This window comes from Lipotes vexillifer, unplaced genomic scaffold (genome assembly GCF_000442215.2).
Source record: "Lipotes vexillifer unplaced genomic scaffold, Lipotes_vexillifer_v1.1 scaffold842, whole genome shotgun sequence".
Taxonomy (NCBI): Eukaryota; Metazoa; Chordata; class Mammalia; order Artiodactyla; family Lipotidae; genus Lipotes; species Lipotes vexillifer.
In genome coordinates this window covers 404,497-420,792 of record NW_006794988.1, presented here as the reverse complement: position 1 = coordinate 420,792, position 16,296 = coordinate 404,497, and the positions used below count along the sequence as shown (strand labels likewise).

At 34.8% G+C, this 16,296-nt stretch overlaps 1 pseudogene; it reads right to left on the bottom strand.

The window, feature by feature from the left end:
* Positions 1-16,296, bottom strand: part of LOC103077318 (fascin pseudogene) — a 185,295-nt pseudogene that overhangs the window by 161,188 nt on the left and 7,811 nt on the right.

The following is a 16,296-nucleotide window of genomic DNA, read 5'->3' as shown; positions in this document are numbered from 1 at the left end:
ATGAGATGAGGCTAGAGATCTAGTGTTTCAATTTTGCACAATTTTATGTACATTTCTCATAAAGCATAAAGATTGCATTTTGTCAGTTATCACAATCTGTCCTCTAATGGAAAAATAATTGGCATACTTCATTTGATGTATCAATAAAACTTGCTTTAAATTTTCCATCTTACTCTAGGTTTACCATTTAGTTCTTTTTTGTTTTTCTTTTTCCCTGCTGTTTATTTTGCTCATGTTTTCAAGTCACTGTTCATCTTGTGTTCTTTTATTCATTAACTTCCTTTTCTGATAATTCAACACACATTTCTTTACCATTGTATGAAAACAACATGGCATCTCTCCTCTTCAATGAAAATGCTCTACTTTTCCTCTACTGTTCTTTCCCAACTCATTAAAAGAAAACCTTTAAAATACTTTTACCCTCCTCAGCACCTCTGGTTGAAGTGATGATTTTTTTTTTTTTTTTCTTTGCGGTATGTGGGCCTCTCACTGTTGTGGCCCCTCCCGTTGCGGAGCACAGGCTCCGGACACGCAGGGCTCACAGGCCCAGCCGCTCCGTGGCATGCGGGATCCTCCCGGACCGGGGCACGAACCCGCGTCCCCTGCATTGGCAGGCGGACTCCCAACCACTGCGCCACCAGGGAAGCCCTGAAGTGATTTTGAACCATATGAAATACTTGATATCTGAGTATTTTTTAAAAAATGGAAATGGAAAAAAAAATGGGGAAATTCCCTGGCAGTCCAGTGGTTAGGACTCTGCACTTTCACTGCTGAGGGCCTAGGTTCGATCCCTGGTAGGCCAAATAAGATCCCACAAATCATGTGGTATGGCCAAAAAAAAAAAAAAAGGAAGAGGAAGTTGCATGTGGCTCCACGTGTATTTATGTTTTGGTCACATATGAGGTTTCCCTTTTCAGTGCCTCTGCTCTTCATCCTTCCCTGTAGTGATATCTTTGCTTCTACTCATATTTTGTGTAATTACAGTCTATTTGTAAATATTTTCTTCAGGTTGGATATGTGGGTGATACATTGCATGAATCTTTAAACGTGTTGTATTTTTTTTCACCCTGACAGATGAACCATTCCTTGGCTTGGCAAGAGATTCTTGGGTAATAGTTCTTTTTGCTCAGACTTAATCTAGGTTGTGTTTTGTTTTGAATTATTGAAATTTAACAATTTTACAAGGATCTGCATAGAGTTTTTTTTTTTTTTTTCTCTTTGACCCTGCTGAAACCTGGAAAAGCTTCTAATACTTGTATTCCTTGTTTAGTTCAGATTTTTTCCACACTTCTTTAGTTATAACCTCATTTCAGTCTATCCTTTATTTATTTATTTTTTCTGTTTCTGATTTTGTTCAAATTCATTGTAACTCCCCTGCATCTGTCTTCTTAGACATTTACCTTTTATGTCATGATTTCTATCTCTTTTTGAATTTTGGTTTGTTTTAAGCTTTTCCTTACATTTGATATTCCATTCCACTGATGTATATCCAAAGTGAACACCTTCCATTCAATTTGTCTATTTAATTCTATAGTTTAAAAATAATGTGGTTTTAGCTTCAGAAAGACTTTTTGAGATGTAATGGAACCACTTCAAATTACTTTGATTTTGTTATTTTTGTTGCTGTTGTCCTCAGTGTCATTCAACAGTTTGTTTATTTTTCTATCAGGAGCAGATTCTTCTTAAGTTTTGCTGAATTGTCATTTCTCTGGCTGCTGGATCTCCTTAATCACATTTAAGTGTTCTTTTGCTCTCTCCTCAAGGTTCAGCCATACTTGTTATATCTTCAGAGAAGGAAGATGATCCTAGGCCAGCATCAGATAGCCTCGAGATCCCAAGTCTCTCCTGAAGCATCAGGAGAGGATTATCTTTTTCTCAACTGTAAGCAATAGTGCTCTCAACATCATTCCACCTGACAAGTTTCCCCACAGCTTCTGAGGGCAAGAAGATCAGTGGTTTCTCCATCCATCAGGTAGGCATTGCTTTCCTAAAGGAGTTAATGACTCTCAAGAAGTCAAGCTCTTTCTAGGGTTCATCCTCTTATTTTTGTTTCAAGATTCTCTGGTAAAAGTCCTCAAACTCTCTTCCTGTGCAGAGGTGAATGGTGTTGCATTAACTCTAGTCTGAACACTAACAAGTCCCATGTTCTTGTTTGCAACTTCTAAGCCCTGTCTGCCCACCATTCCCAGCACCTACTTGGCAGGAAGGGGAACTGAAGGTTGGACAGGAACTGGGAAGTGAGACTGTAGGGAAAAGGTCAAGTTTCCCTCTTTTCAGAGTTCATGCTTATTTTCTACACTGAATATTTCTGATACATAAACCCATTTAATTCACTTCTGTCCAGTATACTTTCTTAGTTAACAGACTGATTATTAGTGCATAGATTTATTTTCTTATGTTAACATGTTTGTCTTTCTGAGAATAGGGACAATCTCATTCTCTTTCTGTATTTATCATAGTCAAGTGGCAACTGCCAGTGTAATTCAGATGTTTGTTAAGTACTGTTTGATTTGATACAATCATAAAAAATTCAGAAAAGATGTACCTCCAAAGTTTAATAGTGCTTTTAAAAAGGATTGTTACTTGTGTATTGCTTGAACATTTTACAATGCATGTATTTTACTTTAACTTAAAAAGACAAAAAAATTAAAAGTTAAGATTGAAGTCTTTTAAGATCACTTCACTGGATTCTTATATATTTACCTGTCCAGACCTTAAGTTACACTGAAAATGTATAGAGGGAAGGAAGGAAATAGGTAGGAAAAAAAGGAAGGGAGGGAGGGAAGGCGGGAAGGGGAAAAAATAAGATGCCACAAGATAAATTAATTGTCCTTGATTTGATTTATGATATAACGATGAATGAGAAATTCAGTTTTGTAATATTTGCATGACCCAATTACATAAGCATATTTTAAATGAGATGTCTTATAATTTGAATTATTTGGACTGTTCAAGAAAATCAAAATTCCTCTTGTCCTCATGGCAATATTAGTCAAAAAAGCATCTCTAATACATACATCATATGAGTCAATGTTCTCCCTGAAGCAAATCTAGTAGACATCTCACGTAATTAGTAACCATATCTAATTGTCTGCCTTTCAATTGTATAATACTTTTATTATTCAACAGCTTCATATGTTGCAAATGATGTAAACTAGTCCTAGTTACATGACATGGGTTTGAAGAAAAAAGCCCAGTTTGAAAACAAATCCAAAATAGAGAATTTGAGCAGGATTGGAACACTTAGCAATACTTTGTAGTTTGAGTTATAATTTCTGTGTTTTGCTGATGGTTAAAAAATAAGGCTTTGCATGGAAGGAGGTGCAGTCTTTCACTTAATGGATCTGTCGAAATATGTAGGTGCTCTGTGGTGAGAACCTTGGATAATGGTAGCTATGAGTCTCTTTATATTAAAATAGTGGAGACAAGTGACTGTTTTCTTTTCCTCTGTTGACTCTGAATGTTTGGCTGTCCCTTCTAACTATGAATAGACTGTATTCACAAGATTTTGAGGTTTGGTTTTAAACAGTGTCTAGAAGGCATTATCACTATCTATGCGAGATCATATCCAAGACCCCATCAGAAGGAACTCATGCCAGGCTAGGAGTACTATAACGTGTTTATTTTTCCAGCTTGTAAAAGAGAAAATCCCACAGTGATTATGCCTTCTAATGTCTCCACAGCATTCAGTCTGATCTCTCAGAATGAAGAAGGTGTGAGAACAGTGAAAATGTAAAGCTTTTCAGTTATCCCCAGTGACACATATTTGGCTGGAGATAAAGTTTCACAAAAGTTTTGATTGCCTGGCATTATTTCATCTTTCCACAGTCATTTTCACTAAGGTTTAAAACACTAAGATTTCTCTTATTAAACTGACCTTTATATTTTAGTTTAGAAATTAGCAGAGTAATCCTGAGAGGGCTGGTTCTTGTATACTTAACTGTTACTTAATTGCAAATTTGTTAGCATTTCAACAGTATGGATGTTAGTGAACTTCACGTGATATGCATGTTAATATTTGTGATGTGTGTGTGTGTGTGTGTGTGTGTGTGTGTTTCAACCCTATGTATCTTTGGTGGGTGGGAGGAAGGGAATTTATGTCTAGTAGTTGAGACTGAAAGAGATTGTTAATTCATGGTGATTGTTGGAAGAGGTCATTGAGAGGATGTGATCGTTGGTTGACTACAAACTGGACCCCAGTAATGGAAGCCTCCTCACTCACTCCCCTGCCCTTGGAGTGTAAGTTCTTTTCACCTTTCTCACAGTGGAAGACATTTTCAAGAACACAGCTTTCAAAGACTAAGGTATTGCTGAGACCATCAGGACTGTGCAGTTGGCAAGCTGGGGATCAAGGAGATTAGACGATATAGTTCCAGTCTGAGTCTGTTGGCTTGAGAACCAGAAGGGCTGATGGTGTGAGTTCAGTATAAGTCTGAGTCTGAAGGCAGGAGAGGAAGATATCCCAGTTTGAAGACAGAGAGAAAGAACTGTTCTTTACTCAGACTTGTATTCTATTTAAGCCTTCAACTGATTAAATGAGATCAACCTACACTGAAGAGGGCAATCTGCTTTATTTATTCTGTAGATTTAAATGTCAATCTCATTTAGAAATACCCTAACAGATACTCTCAGAGAAATAATGTTTAACCTAATATCTGAGCGCACAAAATTAACCATCACATTTTTGATCAATACAGGCATTATTCGTTTTGTTGTGTTTTGCTTTATTGTATTTGATAGACATTGTGTTTTTTTACAAATTCAAGGTCCGTGGCAACTCTGAGTCCAGCAAATATATTGGCACTGTTTTTCCAACAGCATTTGCTCACTTCTTGTCTGTGTCACATTTTGGAATTTCTCACAATATTTCAAAGTTTTTCATAATTATTATATTTACTAGGATGATCTGTGATCAGTGATCTTTGATGTTAACTGTTACAAAAAGATAATGAGTCCCTGAAGGCTCAGGTGATAGTTAGCATATTTTAGCAGTAAAGAACTGTTAAATTAAGGTATGTACATTGTTTTTAGACAAAATGCTATTGCACACTTAATAGACTACAGTATAGTGTGAACATAACTCATATGCACCGAGAAACCAAAAAATTCATGTGACTCATTTTATTACGCTATTCACTTTATTGCAGTGTCTAGAACCAATCCTGCAATATATCTCCATGGTATGCGTGTATTTATTAAGCACTAGTGAGAGAACATATCTGGGGGCATGTGAAATTTGGGGTGTTTGTTCAAAATTAAGATGGAAATATTTTGCAGGCTTCCTAAAAGAAGTTTCAAAACTTGGAAGACAATTTCTGCTGGAGTTTAAAATGTGTGGGTCATTTTCCTAGAATTAATGGCTGGTATTCCAGGCATTTGGGTTTGTTAAAGGAGAGAATAAAGAAAGAGATGAGGTAGCCTAGAGAGGGTCTATGTACATTAACTTTATTGAGGCATATTCAAATGACACATTTTACCAAACTGTACTTTAAATAGGAGCATCTTAGTACATGTCAATCGTACATTAAAAAAAAACTGTTAATTGGCTTCCCTGGTGGTGCAGTGGTTGAGAGTCCACCTGCCGATGCAGGGGACGTGGGTTCGTGCCCCAGTCTGGGAGGATCCCACATGCCGCGGAGCGGCTGGGCCTGTGAGCCATGGCCACTGAGCCTGTGCGTCCGGAGCCTGTGCTCCGCAACGGGAGAGACCACGGCAGTGAGGGGCCCACGTACTGCAAAAAAAACCCAAAAATATGTTAAAAGTAGTAAACCAAATTATGTATATCCATGGAAGTCATCATGATATCATCAGGTGCATTGATTGGACCAGTTAACCAAGTAACTTTAGTATATCTTCATCATCTTTCTATTGAGTTAACTCATCAATGCTAAGTGAATTGTTTGTTTTTCACATAGCCATAATCACAACAATGTACTTCGACAACGTGTCCTGTGTTTAGCTCTTAAACCATAGCATGACACTAAAGAGTCTTTCTGATAATAAGTACAAGTTCTGGGTTTCATTGTAATAAATATGTAATAAAATGTGATAAGATGGAATAAATAATATTCCATTATATTATTAGAAGTACAAATGGAAATGTAAGACATGCAGAATGAAGTCAGGGAGATCATGCTAAAAATTCAATAATTTCCTTGTCCGTGAAATCAAAGAAAGGATTTTTTTCTTAATGTCCAGGACTCACTGTTTTGTTTTGTTTTGTTTCCTCCCCTTAAACAGGATATTGAGATATGTTTAAACATTTACTCTTTTAAACGCTAAAAAAAACCCTTTGAAACTGAAAATGTATTGAATTTTTAAAGAGAAAACTTTATTACATCATGTCTGATTCATCAGAAAGAAGAAAAAAGTCATTCTATTCTATCGTACTTCACAGTTTATAGGTATGTTCACATACACAACTTAATTTAAGCCTCCCTAAGTTCTTAAGAAGTGGGTAAGACAGATATTGACAGACTCATTTTTTAATCAAGAAACTAAGATTTGGAGAAGTTAATGATTTCTCCATGGTCAAAGATGTAGTAAATGGGACTGAAACTGAGAACCTTGACTTATTTCCTTGATGCAAAGAAACAGTGCTAAAAGTACGGTCCTGTGTTTCTCTCCTAGTGAGAAAATCTTAGAAGTTCAATTCCAAGCTAGTTCTTAAAAAGTGGGAAGATTTAGTGAAGAGTGACAGTGGCTTATCTTCATTGACCTGGTTTGTTCATCCATAAAAATCACTGAAGGCAGGAGAGATAAAGGCTCAAAATGCAAAATAGAAAGTGGACAGCATGGTCCAGCACACATGCAAGCCCTGAGCACTGAGAAAAGTGGGTGGCAAACAGCCAGTAAGAACTGCCAACTCAACATCTCCTGCAATGGAATGAGATTCAGAAGGCTGCTGCAACCAATATGCATATTACACCAGGGAGCATTCTAATATCTGGTCTCTCTTTGAATGCAGCTATCTGCTGAGATTATAAAATCACCTGGAAGAAGGTTAAAACAGTTTTTCTGGGGAAGAAAACATTTTTATCATATGTCTCAAGATTCAGAAGTGCTAGGACAAATAAAAATATAAAAGCAAGTGGAAAAGCTGAATGATTAACATTTTAATGCACAGATAAGAAAGGACAAGAATGATATTGCTAAAATCGTTGGCAAATATTTATGGGGTTTCTGTCACATTGGTCTCCTGATGTGTAACCAGTAAGACCTCTGTAGTAGCAATCAATTATATAATTTCAAGATAGACAACCTTTTAAATACATTTATTGGAAAATGTTTTCACAGAGGATTAACTGAATTAAAACAGCTTTACTAAGATACTTTTTAAAACCTAGTTTCTCCTCCACATTATTATTGCAATTATCGTTTTCAATAACTAACAGCATGTATTGTATCTATATTCAGTATAGTGTTTTCTCTTTTGGAAACAGAAAATAGCCTAAAGAAAAGTAGGGAGGAGTGAGAAAAAAATATATATATAAAGTTATAAATACAAGTAGCATTAATTTAAATACATTTTTCAGGTTTTAGTTTCTTGGCCAACTAAAACCATTTTGATAATAGAAATAAATAAATGTTTTGTAAGTTGATTATTATGCTCATTAAAGTACTAAATGTATGTTGATTAGTATGCTCATTAAAGTACTAAAAAAATTCCATTAAAATAATCTAACTTACTGTTTCCTTCATCTCAGTTCTCTAATGGTCTTGGGATAAAGCTCTGGAAGACTTAAGAAGTTATTAAGATAAACAAATTAAATGCAAATTAATGCAAATTAATGTATTCAGTCTCAAGAGTAATAGAACAGACATGTTGATGTTGTTTAGTTTGTAAGTGAGTTCACTAACCAACACACCTATCTGTACTGGAAAAAAAATTTGCTACTGAAAGTACTTAAAAAGTGTTCTCAATTAATTATTTAATATAATAGTTATAAAAGACACACATTTTTTGATTATTGAGCATTTTTTAACTGTGGTTTCCTATGAAATAACTAGCCCTGATATTCTAAATCTAATTTCCTTCAAAAGCTTCACCAGTGTTAAGGTGAGTAGATGTTTTCCAAGCTGAAAGGGGATGTGGGACAAGAGAATTCATGTCAGAGGAAAATATAACTTATGCAAACAAACCAACATTTAAAGAAAATATGGTTTATTTCAAGAATAATGATTAATTAGCTATGATTTTAGAGTAGCATTCTTTAAAATCAGGTTGGTACAGACTATGAGCTCTCTAAGCCACACACGTATAAAAACAAAAGAAAATTTGGAGTGTCTTAGCCAGCTTGATTTGCTATAGCAAATTACCATAGAATGGATGTCTTAAATAACAGAAATTGATTTCTCACAGTTCTACAAGGTGGAAAATCTCAGATCAGGGTACCAGCATGGTGGGATTATGGTATGCTCCCTATTCTGCTTTGCAGATGGCCGTCTTGCTGTGTTCTAGAGCAGGGATAAGTAAACTAATTAATGCTCTTGGGGCAAACTTGGACTGCTGCCTGTTTTTGCAAATAAAGTTTTATTGGAACATAGTCATGGCTATGTATGTGTGTATGTATGTATTGTCCATGACTACTTTTGTGCTACAACAGCAGAGTTGACTTGTAGAGATGGAGATTATCTGGCTTATAAAGCCTAAAATATTTACTATTTGATCCTTTATGGAAAAAGCTTGATGATGCCTGCATTAGATAATCTGATGAACAATTTCATGTCAGATTTTCTGATTTGCTTCACTTCAGTCTGTCGGGAAGTCAAACAGTGAGACATAAAATACATAAAGTTTATATTATTTATAATTAAATAAAAATATTTAATCACAAATAGTATAACTCATACATGTAGCTCTCTCTATATGCATGTGTACATATCTACACATTTAACTACATGCACACACTATCAAGAACTAAGTATTTTTAATTGCTTTTAAATTAAAAAGATTTTAATGATCTTATACAGTTCTCTTTTTGATACAAGAACTTATATTTAAATAGGTTTCAATTAATTTGTAAAAAGAAAATATGATATAATTCATCTTCCATTACTGTTTCCTCTGCCAAACTTATTTTTTATTGTTATTGTCATTCCTCTTTCATTCTTGCCCATTCTATTCTTTAATATTATATTTCATTTGTGACTTAGCACTTGAAATGCAGTCATAGTAAAGTTTGCTTCTCATGGGTGTTATCTACACTGCTAATTATGCTTCACCCTTTTCTAGCCCAAGTCTCACTATTTGAGATAATTCAACAAAGATTTGTACCAATTACTAAATGTTTGTGGAGCATATAATGTCAATTGTATCTCAACAATTATTTAGTCACTTAAGAAGCAGATTAAAAAGTTCTTCCTTATTTTTTTCTTTCTTTCATTATATTTAATTTTCATGAATTTAATGTAGCTGACTTTTGTATTGCAAAATATTCCTGCTATATAACTGTAAAAAGGAACAGAAATATGTAGTGCATTTTTTCTGAATGACCCAACACTTGCTTTCCAGGACACTGTGCCTACAGAATTAACATTCACTAAAACTAAATATAAGTCAAGAGATTTTGGATTGCTGTTATTTTATAATGTTAAATGGAGAAGTGGTTTAGTAGAGGGCTGGAAGGAAAAAAGGCTGGGGATAAACATTGGGGGATCCTAGTTTGAGAAGTTGGTTTGAACATTCAAAGGTATAAAGTAGATTCTGCTTTACTGGCTCATTGGTTTAAAAAAAAAACATTACAGAAGAGAAAGAACACATCTGTGTAGTATTAAGTACAAAGTAAGTATGTATTCAATATAAAGCCCTTGTGTGTATATATATTATATATTGTATATATATTACATATAGAATAAGAAGTTCACTGATATTAGAGCTCTACATTTCAGTTTCATTTTTTGAAATGAGAGATCCCTATTAAGTGCCTTTTAACTTTACCTCTAAAATCCAAACAGTTGCTGAATCATACAACCAGGGTGGGGCGTGACTTTAAGTGGGTCTTAGATATGGATTAGACTAGGAGTAGTTTCTAGCGGATGATAAGGAATGGCAGCGTCCTTGGTTCTCTTTGCTCAACAAGGATCAGTGCACAGGGTGGAGACCCAGCAGGGTTTCCATCTGCCACCACCTTCCGAGACTTCCTGATTTGTCCTTCAGTTGTGCCCTCTCTGTGAGCTCTCTTTATTCTCTGGGGTCAGAGACTAAAGCCTGGGGCCCTTTGAGGCTGCCTGTTTTTACATAAGATACTAATGGCAAACAATGTTGATAGGTCTATCAAGCTGTACTATGTCAGGTAAGTTTGAGAAGTCATCAGTACTGTACTGCAAGTCATTTAAAGAGGAATTGTGGCAGAAAGGTTTTAGAGAATATTCAAATTATACCAACTTGGAACTGAAACTGTGTACAGTTCCAAGAAGACCTCTTAATTGAATCTAGCAATGGCTTAAATGTGTATCTCAAAATAATTACAATGTTTTAATCAGTTGCAATCAGATTTATACCATGTTATACCCATTTGTATTTTTAGCCCATATGTATTACAAAAGTTGAAAATGAGGCCACCCTATAAAGTGTCTTCACTAATTAGAAAAATTCTTCTACTCATTTTATTTTTGCTTTATTTTGTGCTCCGTTGAGGTTCATCAGAAGTAACTATAAACACTTTCCAGGTCATGTAGTCATGCTTAAAACTGCATAGTTCCTCTGGTTGGCAAGCAGCCCTATTCCTAAGGGTATAGTGAAAAGCTCGACTCTGTTTATCTTCTTTACATTAAATTAAATTACTGGTACTGATATGGTTTTGCAAAGCAGTTCACCCCAGTTATTAAAATGTTGTGTATTTCGGACTACTTTTAATTCAGCTTTGCTCTGTAAATTTGCAGCATTTTTTCATGCACAAACATGAATGCAAAGATTAATTCTCTGCCAATGTTTTTGTTTCATGTCATCTAACCAAGTATGTTTATGTTTAGTTCATAATGTACAAAGAGAAGCTATTTTTCTCCATTATTTTCACTAACATTATCATTATATCATCATTAAAAAAAAAAAATCTTAAAACTGACTTGTGTGGGAGACTGACCTAGAGACTAGAGATTATAAGAAAGGTACATAATAAGATCATATAATTATTTCCTTTTCAAAAATACCAAGCTATACATCTCCTAATAAGAATTTTTCTTTTTTTTTTTTTTTTTTTTTTTTTTTCCCCACTGGTTGCAACTAGACATTTATTCCAATGAGCCTGTCCTGCTCTGGAACTCTGCTTTGGTAGCTGTCCTCCATAAATTATTTTTAATACCTCCAAAGAGGGTGACTTTTACCTTTAATTTGTATTTCATGGATCCCTTGAGGCAATACAGAGATGAGATCAGAGCCAGGGCCCTGGCTTCAAATTCCTGGGGTCCAGTCCCAATTGCTATATGTACTGTCTGTGTGACCTTGACACACCCTACGTCAATTTTCTCACCTGCAAAATGAGAACATTAAGAATAGTCAGCCCTATGGAGTTGTAGGGAGTGATAAAAGAGGGGAAAATGTGTAAAGCATTTAACAGACTGACTGGTACCTAATAAGTAAATACTTGTTAGCTGCTATCATTCTAAGTTAAGTTAGGTAATACTTGGTAGGTTCAGCAATACTAAGGCCTAATAAAGTATATATTTAATTTCTCAAATCATCTTATAACTTAGAGGAATTTCTTAAGGATAATTCTCAAAATGAGTTTTACAATTGGAACTAGAATATGGACTTCCAAAATTGTTATCTTAAAAATATGCATTAAAATTATCCTATAGGTATACTGGATAATAAGTTACTTTTTTTATCTTTTAGTTACAACTACTCATTATTTGAGAGGCTTCCCCGCTTTCTTGGAGTCACCAATCTATAAATGACTTAAACAAATTTGGAATGTTTAATGAAAGAGTTGGGTGTCTGCACTGGGTAGGTGATAAGGGTAGGTGCATCTTTGGAAGCCAAGGAAGAGAGATCCTCATAAGAAAATATTTGACTCTTGCCATAAACTTTCATAAATTTGTTTAATAACAGGTCTAGCTAGTGCATTTACATTCCATTTTATCATAATTTTTACTGTAATATGTTGTTTCTCTCTGGACATTTTGACAGCTGAGTGGAAAATTCTTCCACCTTCTTTAATGGGTATCCATAGGACAGTTTTCTTTAATACACTCTGGTCCTTATACCATTGGCATTGTTTCCTGCTACTTTGAAACTTCTTTGGTCAAAGGGGTTGCTTATTATTTACTTAACTCCTTAGAAACTGTGCACTTAAACCATAAAATCTCTCTCTTCAAAACTGAGCCCCACATGGCTACTTTTGCCAAAGGCTGGGAAGGATTTATCATGGTGCTACATCAAGCGTTTGAATATGAACTGACATAGATATACAATATGATTTAAAGGAAGCAGTTGATGTTGCCTGAATGATAACTCTTGACCTGAAAAGCTCTGAAGTAGTGAAAGGGGGCTAAATTTGCATGATTTGTGCCATAAGCAATATTTATAATGTAAGAGGGCTTTAAAGATTAATACGTTCCCAGAGCAACACATGAAAGAGACAGGAAAGGTTATTCAATGATCATCCAATGGGCTATTTATCTGCAATACATTTATCTGGAAGACTTTCTTAGTTTTTTTTTTTTTCTTTCCCCCCATTAATTTAGTAAACAAAGAAGACATTGATATCTCCCTGATTTAAAAATATTTTCTGCAAGTTTAACTCTTTTAATCAAGGAGAAAAGGCACAATACTGTTTACAAAAATAATTGATTGATTGATTGCCTCTTATTAGTTAAAAGGCCTATGGTACTTTGTAAGTTCTTATATCTTTAACTCCTTATTTTGAGAATCAAAGAGCTGTAAGTATTTTTCACAAAATAAATACATTATTGTTTTATTTAATTATCAATTGGTAGAAGGGTAAATTGATTCATAAAGCCGCTAAGAAAATATATAATTACAGAGGTCAAGTGTTAAAATCTGAGGTTGACCACACTCTTGAAGGCAGTCCTCAGAATAATTTCTTCAAAATTACTTGTCATACACTTTTAACTTTCTGTCTAAACATAAGGGAAGCTCTCAAAAGAGCTTCATACTCCTTACTTTTTTTTCCAACTTAAAAATCAAATGGTTCTGAGCTCAGTGCCAGAATGAAAAGACTTGCGAGGAGTAGCATTAAAGGAAGTGTCAAGAGAAAGTTCAGAATTAAACAAGTTTTGATATCTACATATATCGTGATTTTAATTCCTTTGGCAAATGATGTTCGAGAGTATGGTTTTTTCTGCACCCTTCCAAAACAATTGAGTCTAATTGAAAAGCAAAGAATTCTGTCAGCCAAACATTAGATTTCCTTCATAGTGCCAAGCTGCTTTCACTGCAGATACAAAATACAATGTTTATTCTAGAAATGTGGACAGAAATGGAACAGCCAATAACAAGATTGGCTCCAGCATCAGTGCCTACCTCATAGGCTCCCATTTTTGCTCTGCTTTTCTATCACGAGTCTTGTATAGTTTTCATTCCATTTTGGTATATTGAATCTTAATCAGAAAAAAATGTGGATATTATGATTTATTTATAATATTGCTTTGAGGGAGGAATAAAGAAATCCATTCTCCCTTATCTCATGGCTACTGAAGCATCATCTAATGTCACTGCCATTTTACAAAGGAGGGGAATTATTTAGGAAATTTAGCCAAGGTAACTTGAGAAATTAGCAGGGCCAGACAAGAGATCTCCTAGTTCCCCAATTTTTCTAACCTATTTAACAGTAATTTCTCTGGGATCAGTTGCAGAATTTTGAAGAGAAATTTAGGGGAAAATATTTCTATTTTCCTCTGACAGGCACACAAAACCTATAAAAATGACAATTGATTAAGGATAATCACTTGGATCCATTCTAGAGTTGTTAAGAACAGTAAGATTTGTACATAAAATGTAAAGATAGGTTCAATAATTAACAGTTATGAGAGCAAATTAAATGCATCCAGATTAAATTGTTTCCCAAGCATTAAGGTCTTGACTTTATAATCAAAAGACTACTTTTCCCCATTAGTGTCTGTTCCATTCTAGTAGCTTTGCAGCTTAAGCATGCTTACTGCCACTAGGATGATCTATTTTTAATTGAGTACCACAGACTTACTGGAAGTTTACTAACCTAAACTTAATAGGCACATTTATATTCTCTCTACTTGGTTCCCCTCATACCGAATGGTATGTACTGTAGCTAAAAGTCCAGGCTAAGGAGTCAGTCAGGGATCAATCCCAGTTGTAAAGCTATACTTTTCAACTGCATATTAGGTATGTTGCTGCTCTCTTGAAGCAAAAACATGTATGGCTTTGTAAAACAAGGATAATATTGTTTTTGTGTTACAGAAATATTTTTAGAATTCACATAATAAAATGCATAACAAAATCCTTATTATGTAGTAAGGGGTCAAAATGTTTATATTATTACTTTCTCAGCATCTCCTTATGTCCTGTAAGCAAGTGTAGAGTGGTTTACATTGTAAGGAGGAGGTGGAAAAATGTATCAAAATAATATCCTCTGTGATGTCTTATCTCATCTCCTTAGGAGTGAGATTTCTTCCTTTTTAGAATAATCATGATTATCATTTGGTCATTAATTTACCATTGATGTGAGTTGCTTTTTATCATAATTGTGCATATGTCCTATTACTTCAAGTCTGTGGTAATCTTGAGGGAAGGTGTCTGGACTTTTAATTCTATATAAATATACATTCTATGTAATATCCCATAATATATAAAATATATTTTGAATCCAATAGGCCCTCAGAAAGTATTTCTTTGAAAGAATAGGCCATGTGCCTAAAGGCAGATGACCTTATTTCCAGTCGTGGTTCTTTCTCTCAATAAGCTGGTTTTGCTCAGGCAAGTCACATGATCACAAGTGACTTATGGCCTTCCTTTATAAAATTGTGGTAACAATACCTCCCTACTACTTAGAGTGACGTGTGAATCATACAAGATAATGCAGATGAAAGCATGTGCCAAGTTAAGAAGTTAAACTCTAACTTGAAAATAAGAATGAGAGCTGTCTCTTGTTATGTCTCAGTGCATAATAATACAACATTTAGTTGCATTTATGTACTTGAAATGACAATGTGATTTAGAAAACACACTTGAATACAGCAATTTGCAGGTGGATGTGATTTACTTATAAACAAGAGCTACTATTAACAGTATCCTATGTCCTCTGAAATTTCTTGTTGCACAGCACGGAGACACATGCATAAATGTAAAGAAAGTAATCATGGAAAGGTCATCACTTGCACAAATGTCATGTTGCCAACACCACGGATCTCCATTAGGAATGAGGAATTTATCTTGAAGAACTGAAGTGGGACGAGAATAATTTTTATTTCTTTTCATTCTCAGACTGACATTTCACCATTCTGGAAGAACAGTCTCGAAATTCAACCTTCCCTTCTAGGGCTTTAATAAACATAGGCAAGGTTTGTTTCCATTTCATTCAGAGGCTGGAGTGAGAAATGTTGAAATACCACATGAAAGACCTTGCTTATAGGGTTTCCAGCTGAGACTGGAGGCTGAAGTGCTGAAAACTCTCACAAGGGATCCAGGCTTCATGACATTTCCAGACAAGCCTTGTGGCTCTGGGGGACAGGGGTAAAGTTAAGGTGAGTTTCCGGAAGCTTGGTACACTCAGTCTCCTCAATCTTGACCCACTCAAAGAGTATTGATAGAGAACTTTAGACATGTTTTCTTCATGATATTTTGTATTTGCTACATTATTGTGAGGATTACTATGTTCTGAATAGGAAAAGAATAGCTATTTTTCCACTTAATGTCAAGTGTTAACTACATTATGGAAAGTGCAGCTTCTTCTCTCTTTTTTTTTTTTTTAATGACCTCTCCTCCACAAGAGGCCTGTGGAAAATGAAGCGTTACTTATCTTGATAGGTTTCAATCTCCTGCACAGGCTGCTTCAGTGATATTTCAGAGTCTATTAAAAGGGACTCAAAATTCCACAGCAGGAAGGCACTGCCAAATATTTCCTTGAAGCTCTGTTTTCTAGATTATCAAAAAGAAAAATAGAAAAAATGTGTTATTAGTTTTTTGTTGTTGCTGCTCTGTTGATGTGAAAGATACTATTCCCTACTAACAAATTATTAGGATTACTGACAATGTATCCAAGTAATTAGCCATAAGGAAAAAAGAAATGAGACTGAAATAGACTACTGATCATAAAAGTAGTCTTTAATTTAAAAAGTAAGGTATTATATTGTAACACT